The sequence below is a fragment of the Oncorhynchus clarkii genome, chromosome 13, assembly GCF_045791955.1.
Source record: "Oncorhynchus clarkii lewisi isolate Uvic-CL-2024 chromosome 13, UVic_Ocla_1.0, whole genome shotgun sequence".
Lineage (NCBI taxonomy): Eukaryota > Metazoa > Chordata > Actinopteri > Salmoniformes > Salmonidae > Oncorhynchus > Oncorhynchus clarkii.
Genome location: NC_092159.1, coordinates 29869635 through 29878757, shown reverse-complemented (window position 1 = coordinate 29878757; position 9123 = coordinate 29869635).

The following is a 9123-nucleotide window of genomic DNA, read 5'->3' as shown; positions in this document are numbered from 1 at the left end:
TTTATCTGGGTGTGTCATTCCTCCAGCACTACAGATAATCAAGTGATATTTGGATGTGATGCATTAGTTCCATTGTTGACATTTGCATTGTTGGCCCACTGATGATTTAATGAAATGAAAATGTTCAGACTCTGTAATGGAAAATGTTAATTGTTTGTGTGTCCACATGACTGAGTATGTGACTAACCTTGTGAAACTGTCCTATTATAAGCTCCTGTTTTTGGGACTATCATCCTGTGTTGCAAACCAATTTGCACCTGTGTCCTTGTATGAATAAAGTCCCGCCCAGGAACAGGAAACTATAAAGATATTTGCTAATCACTCAATACTTCAGGAATTCAGACTGTCTACACTGCGCTGTGTAACTCTGGTATTCTCTCTGAGCTCAGAAATAAAGAATCTTGGTTTGACTTGGACTCCAGCAGATCCTTATTTTATAATATCCACCACAACTCTCCCAAGGATTGCTGTTTATCATTGTCTCAAAGAAGAGTTCCTCGTTCCACTTTCCTGGGGGAATTTACAAGCCTCCCACTGATTGAATAAACATTGTTTCCACAGGTAACATTTTGTATTTCACCCAACCAGCAACCGATATCCAATGACTGGTAACATTTTGTGTTTCACCCAACTTGCAACCTAAATCCAATGACTGGTAACATTTTGTGTTTCACCCAACCAGCAACCGAATTCCAATGACAGGTACCATTTTGTGTTTCACCCAACTTGCAACCTAAATCCAATGACTGGTAACATTTTGTGTTTCACCCAACTTGCAACCTAAATCCAATGACAGGTAACATTTTGTGTTTCACCCAACTTGCAACCTAAATCCAATGACAGGTGACATTTTGTGTAGATTTCATGTTAAATTCACTTTAGTTGACGAATCAAAGAAATGTAAATAGAAACTAGATGTTGAACTGACGTCTGTGCCCAGTGGGCTGGTTTGAATAAGCAGCAGGTGTTGGATCGATATCCACCTTAGTAGCTAAGTTTCCATGTAATTTGAGACAGATTTTCATGTGAATATTCTCAAATCTGCATAAAACAATATATACATTTTCCCACCAGAAATGTTTCTATCAAACAGATTTATTGCGGATTAAAGGCTTTGCGTGACAAATAATAACTTTTGTTGTTGAATTCCCAATGGTTTCCATCGCATTTTCAACTCTACTGATGGTTTAACAAAACTGTTGCACTATATAGCAAAAATTATCTTGTCCCGTGCACTGTAGCCAGCAGCTCATAGATACAGTGTTGGTAGGCTACCTACATGATGAGATTATTATGGATGAGAGCGATATTATTTTATTTGTCAAATGGCAGCCAAGCATCAATCATCATGTCACCAGAATAAGACCATCAAAATGTATTGGAAAGGAGCATCAAGCTCATCATGTGCACTTTCACCACCCTGTGAAGTTCATAACTTATTTCATCTGTAGCCTAATAAACTACATGGGTTCCCAAGTCGTAGTGGGAGGACCACACAACATACGTGACTCCAAGTTAACGAAGATGTGATGGTTATTATACAAATATTTGCTCATAAAGGAGTTTCCACCTCCATTTCTCGCTTATACATTTTTACTGACACAAAAAGTCCCCACCATGTCAAACGAACTAACATATAGTTTGTCGGCTTTTATAAAATTGTTCAGGCATATCCTGTTTCCGTCAGCCCGGTCATTACTTTTGAAATGGTTGGATCAATATCCACCTTCATGATGTGGATGAAGCCTGATTTGGAATGTCTGAGTAGTTCTATATGATGTCATATTACACTCTGATAATCAAGTGATATTTGGAATGTCTGAGTAGTTCTATATGATGTCATAATACACTCTGATAATCAAGTGATATTTGGAATGTCTGAGTAGTTCTATCTGATGTCATAATACACCCTGATAGTGATACATTTGTTGCATTGTTTCCATGTCAGTTGGTTTCCCACTCTGATGATTTATATCTGACAGAGGGGCTTTAAATTAATAGTATGGTGACATCTTAGTGGGGCTTGAAATAGGATTGTTAATCATAAACTCCTATAGCAACAATACACTGCATATTTGACAGCAAGAAGAGAATGGGCTGATGGGTGGTGGTGCTACTCTATACTCAATACACACAATAGGTTGACTGGGGAGGTGATGTACCACAGTCAATGTCCTGCAATAAGAGCTAAGAGACTAATATTTGTGTAAACTATACATTGTTGTGTTCTGTAGTTGTCACTGAGTTGGCTGATATCCCATTTTATGGGGTCACTCCACAGTTAAGGCTGTACAGTGCCTATACAAAGTCTACACTTTGCTCCTTTCATATTTATTTTGATCCTGATAAACTCCCCAGTCCCTGCCAGTGACAAGCATACCCATAACATGATGCTGACACCACAATACTTAATGTGTGGTTAATGTGTGGTCTATCTCCAGGTCATCAGACTGTTAAATAGTCCCCTCTAGCCGACCTCCGCCCAGTACCCTGCCCTGAACTTAGTCACTGTTCCTAGCCGTCTACCACCCAGTACTCCACCCTGTATTCTAGTCAAGGCTCATCCTATATAACTACTACTGTACACACCTTCTATATTCATATACGGTCCATAATGTCTAGACACACCATCATATACATTGTAAACCAACTGTATATATTTATATTCCAGACTCTGACATTCCTCGTTCTACCATTTCTATATTTCCAAATCCTTAAAATAAATTGTAGGGAAAATCAGTAGGTCACACAAATGACTATTTCTAAACAAAGATAATAGACAAGTAGAATGGGAGAGGTTTCTTAAACTATCTTAACTTACTCGGTGAAGAGACTCCAGGGATGGTGATGAAGGCTGTAGGAATGAAGATCAGACAGTGAAGAGACTCCAGGGGCGGTGATGAAGACTGTAGGAATGAAGATCAGACAGTGAAGAGACTCCAGGGGCGGTGATGAAGACTGTAGGAATGAAGATCAGACAGCAATACTGGTCCTGTGGTCAGGTGGGGGAGTGGTCGATCCAGACAATGATTGTGAGTAAGCATGCGGGGAACAGGCTTCTTTCTAATACCATTCTGGGGTCTGGATACATGCCAACAAAGACTAAAACTGCTTCAAACAATGGGAGAGGCTACCATTGACCACCACACTTTCTTTCATAACCAGGAAGCCCATGTTGAGCCATCAGTGTTCCCACTATGGAAGAGGGAGCAGGATGCCTTCATCCAGTCTCTCAGAAAACCATGTTGAGCCATCAGTGTTCTCACGATGGAAGAGGGAGCAGGAAGCCGTCACCCAGGGACAAGGACAAAGGTGCAGCACTGGTGTTAGTAGCTGATGACAGAAGTGACAGCCTGGACACACAGCAAAGTTTGACGCGATCAGTGTTGTTGAGCAGAGAATCAACCGGATTGATTCACAGTCAGTGTTGTTGAGCAGAGAATCAACCAGATTGATTCATAGTCAGTGTTGTTGAGCAAAGAATCAACCAGATTGATTCACAGTCAGTGTTGTTGAGCAGAGAATCAACCAGATTGATTCATAGTCAGTGTTGTTGAGCAAAGAATCAACCAGATTGATTCACAGTCAGTGTTGTTGAGCAGAGAATCAACCAGATTGTCCAAGTTATTCAGGTGCATAATACATTTGATTTGTTTAATTCTGTTTTATTAAATTAGAATAATTTACTCTGAATGAGAACAATCACTTCTATGAGCTTTAGGCATTATAACATCGATTGACTAAATGATGACGTTGACAGATTTGTAGTAAAACCAGGGTTGGAGTCAAATCCATTTCATTTCCAGTCAATTCAGAAAGTAAACCAAATTCCACATTTTCCTCATTGAAAACCATAGAAGAGAATTTGAATTTTCAGTTTACTTCCTGAATTTACTGGAATATTCTAAAATTGATTAAATTGGGAGGTTTTCCTCATGAATCTGCACAACAACACCCTATAATGACGAAGCAAAAACAGGATTAGAAATGTATGCATATGCATTTAAATATTAAAACTGAAATATCACATTTAAATAAGTATTCAGAACCTTAACTCAGTGCTTTGTTGAAGCACCTTTGGCAGTGATTATAGCCTCAAGCTGCCTTGGGTATGACACTACAATCTTGGCACACCTGTATTTGTGGAGTTTCTCCCATTCTTCTCTGCAGATCCTCTCAAGATCTGTCAGGGTGGATGGGGAGCGTCGCTGTGCAGCTATTTTCAGGATTTCTTCAGAGTTGTTCGGTCGGGTTCAAATCCGGGCTCTGGCTGGGCCACTCAAGGACATTCAGAGACATGTCCCAAAGCCACTTCTATGTTGTCTTCGCTGTGTGCTTAGGGTCGTTGTCCTGTTGGAGGGTGAACCTTTGCCCCAGTCTGAGGTCCTGAGTGCTCTTGAGCAGGTTTTCATCAATTATCTCTCTGTACTTTGCTCCGTTCATCTTTCCCTCGATCCTGACTAGTCTCCCAGTCCCTGCCGCTGAAAAACATCCCCACACCATGATGCTGCCACCACCACGCTTCACCGTAGAGATGGTGCCAGGTTTCTTCCAGACCTGACGCTTGGCATTCAGGCCAAAGAGTTTAATCTTGGTTTCATCAGATCAGAGACCCACTCAAATTTGCATACCGCCCCAAACAAATCCACAAACGATGCAATCTCTATTGCACTCAACACTGCCCTTTCACATTTGGACAAAAGGAATACCTATGTACAGTCGTGGTCAAACTTTTTGAGAATGATACAAATATAAATGTTCACAAAGACTTTTGGAGGATGGCCTGTTGTCAAGAAGGGCAGCAAAGACGCCACTTCTCTCCAGGAAAAACATCAGGGACAGACTGATATTTTGCAAAAGGTACAGGGATTGGACTGCTGGGGATTGGACTGCTGAGGACTGGGGTAAAGTCATTTTCTCTCATGAATCCCATTTCCGATTGTTTGGGGCATCCGGGAAAAAAGATTGTCCGGAGAAGACAAGGTGAGCGCTACCATCAACCTTGTGTCATGCCAACAGTAAAGCATCCTGAGACCATTCAAGTGTGGGGTTGCTTCTCAGCCAAGGGAGTGGGCTCACAATTTTTCCTCAGAACACAGCCATGAATAAAGAATGGCACCAACACATCCTCCGAGAGCAACTTCTCCCAACCATCCAGGAACAGTTTGGTGATGAACAATGGCTTTTCCAGCATGATGGAGCACCTTGCCATAAGGCAAAAGTGATATCTAAGTGGCTCGGGGAACAAAACATCGATATTTAGGGTCCATGGTCAGGAAACTCCCCAGACCTTAATCCCATTGAGCATTGGTGTTCAATCCTCAAGAGGCGGGTGGACAAACAAAAACCCACAAATTCTGACAAACTCCAAGCATTGATTATGCAAGAATGGGCTGCCATCATGTGGCCCATAAGTTAATTGACAGCATGCCAGGGTGGATTGCAGAGGTCTTGAAAAAGAAGGGTCAACACTGCAAATATTGACTCTTTGCATCAACTTCATGTAATTGTCAATAAAAGCCTTTGACACTTATGAAATGCTTGTAATTATACTTCACTATTCCATTGTAACATCTGACAAAAATATCTAAAGACACTGAAGCAGCAAACTTTGTGGAAATTAATATTTGTGTCATTCTCAAAACTTTTGGCCATGACTGTAGAGGCGGCAGGTGGTTAGAAAATTGTGCCAGTAACCGTAAAGGTGCTAGATCGAATCTCTGAGCTAACAAGGTAAAAATCTGTCTTTCTACCCGTCAACATGGCAGTTATGTTACGGCTTCTAGGAATGTTGGGTGGAGGAGTCAAGCGCAGAGAGCAGGTTAGTTCCGAACGTGGATCTTTATTCCAAAGACAGCGAAAACGGACATGCAAAACACAAGGGCGCATGAAACAACCCGTCCAAACAAACAGGACTAAACTGTCTGGAAAAATAGAGACCACAAAATAAACCAACACCATAAAACAGAGAACAAGCCCGCACAATAGCCAGCGGGCCTAGTGCCCTTAAATAGCCTACAAACAAAACTAAACTCAAAACAGGTGTTACCAATTAGACCCAACTAACAGAAACAAAATGGAAAGGGAATCGATGGCAGCTAGTAGGCCGGCGACGACCGAACAGGAAGAGGCACCATCTTCGGCGGGATTCGTGACAAGTTAACCCACTTTCATAGGCTGTCATTGTAAATAAGAATTTGTTCCCTAACTGACTTGCCTAGATAAAAAATTAAAAAGGTGAGAATGCTATTCATTGACTACAGCTCCGCTTTCAACACCATAGTGCCCTCAAAACTCATCTCTAAGCTTAGGAACCTGGGACTAAACACCTCCCTCTGCAACTGGATCCTGGACTTCCTGACGGGCCAACCCCAGGTGGTAAGAGTAAGTAACAACACATCTGCCACGCTGATCCTCATCACGGGGAGCCCCTCAGGGGTGCATGCTCAGCCACCTCCTGTACTCCCTGTTCACTCATGACTGCATGGCCAGACACGACTCCAACGCCATCATTGACACAACAGTGTCATCAGGCCTGATCACTGACAACAACAAGAAAGCCTACAGGGAGGAGGTCAGAGACCTGGTCGTGTGGTGCCAGGACAGCAACCATTCCCTCAATGTGATCAAGATAAAGGAGATGATTGTGGACTACAGGAAAAGGAGGACCAAGCACGCCCCATTCTCATTGACGGAGCTGTAGTGGAGCAGGTTGAGAGTTTCAAGTTCCTTGGTGTCCGCATCACCAACAAACTATCATGGTCCAAGCACACCAAGACAGTCGTGAAGGGGGGCACGACAAAACCTATTCCCCCTCAGGATACTGAAAAGATTTGTCATGGGTCCTCAGATCCTCAAAACGTTCTACAGCTGCACCATCGAGAGCATCCTGACTGATTGCATCACTGCCTGGTTTGGCAACTGCTCGGCCTCTGACCGCAAGGCACTACAGAGGGCAGTGCGTCACTAGGGCCAAGCTTCCTGCCACTCAGGACTTCTATACCAGGCGGTGTCAGAGGGACTGCCCCCCCCCCCCCCCACCCCTTTACGCTGCTGCTACTCTCTGTTTATTACCTATGCGTAGTCACTTTAACTCTACCTACATGTGCATATTGCCTCATTTACCTTGACTAACCGGTGCCCCGGCACATTGACTCTGTACCGGTACCCCCTGTAAATAGCCTCCACATTGCCTCGCTATTGTTATTTTACTGCTGCTCTTTAATTATTTGTTACGTTTATTTCATCTTTTTTTTTAAACATAACTATTTTTTTACTTAACAAGTATTTCTCTTAACCTGTTATGGCTGCATCCCTTTGTTCTCAATTTCTGCCTGAAGACATACCCTAATCTAACTGCCTGTAGCTCAGCCCCAGAGGCAAGGATATGCATATTCTTGGTATCATTTGAATGGAAACATTCTGAAGTTTGTGGAAATGTTAATTGAATGTAGGAGAATATAAACACAGTAGATCTGGTGGAAGAAAAGAGAAAGAAAGAGCATACGTTTTCTGTTTTTTATTGTTGTAGTATCATCTTTCACATGTACTAGAATAGCCACACAGTCAGATAGGATGCTGGAGATAATTTTGATGGATATCACAAGAGGGCAACTGTAGGTGTGTAAAGTTTCAGACTGATGACTTCAGTAATGGGTGAGCTACATGACATTTAGCATGAAGTCACCCAGGTGTCCCACACAAGTTGCCCAAATGTGCCCAAGTGTCCGAATTGGTGAAATGACCTATAACTATATACAGCAGTGCAAATAACTATATACAACATATCAAAAAGCAATTCTAACACACACACACAAAAAAAATGTTTAAAAAAATATTAGAAAATAAATATTTTAAAAAACAGTACACCCTTTTGGAAGTCCTCGTCACAATATTTTGCTGCTTGTGCCATGTCCCGTAGCAGTCTCTTTCTGATGTAAAGGAGAGGCAAACTGAACAAGTGGTGCATTTCATGCGACACAGAACACAACGACGCCTCCATGCTGTGCCCTTTTGGCCCTGAGGCACAGTAATGCCTGCAGTAATGAACTGTGGCATATGAACACCACTGGGGGCAGAGGTAGAGCGGGCAGCTTGGCACCGGGGGCTCCCAGTCGGAGTCGCTATCACTGTGAAAGAAAACATTAAATAAATATTTGTATTCTATGAGCCTTTTAATCATCACATAAAATCAACAGATACAGTGCCTTGCGAAAGTATTCGGCCCCCTTGAACTTTGCGACCCTTTGCCACATTTCAGGCTTCAAACATAAAGATATAAAACTGTAATTTTTTGTGAAGAATCAACAACAAGTGGGACACAATCATGAAGTGAAACGACATTTATTGGATATTTCAAACTTTTTTAACAAATCAAAAACTGAAAAATTGGGCGTGCAAAATTATTCAGCCCCCTTAAGTTAATACTTTGTAGCGCCACCTTTTGCTGCGATTACAGCTGTAAGTCGCTTGGGGTATGTCTCTATCAGTTTTGCACATCGAGAGACTGAAATTTTTTCCCATTCCTCCTTGCAAAACAGCTCGAGCTCAGTGAGGTTGGATGGAGAGCATTTGTGAACAGCAGTTTTCAGTTCTTTCCACAGATTCTCGATTGGATTCAGGTCTGGACTTTGACTTGGCCATTCTAACACCTGGATATGTTTATTTTTGAACCATTCCATTGTAGATTTTGCTTTATGTTTTGGATCATTGTCTTGTTGGAAGACAAATCTCCGTCCCAGTCTCAGGTCTTTTGCGGACTCCATCAGGTTTTCTTCCAGAATGGTCCTGTATTTGGCTCCATCCATCTTCCCATCAATTTTAACCATCTTCCCTGTCCCTGCTGAAGAAAAGCAGGCCCAAACCATGATGCTGCCACCACCATTATTGACAGTGGGCATGGTGTGTTCAGGGTGATGAGCTGTGTTGCTTTTACGCCAAACATAACGTTTTGCATTGTTGCCAAAAAGTTCAATTTTGGTTTCATCTGACCAGAGCACCTTCTTCCACATGTTTGGTGTGTCTCCCAGGTGGCTTGTGGCAAACTTTAAACAACACTTTTTATGGATATCTTTAAGAAATGGCTTTCTTCTTGCCACTCTTCCATAAAGGCCAGATTTGTGC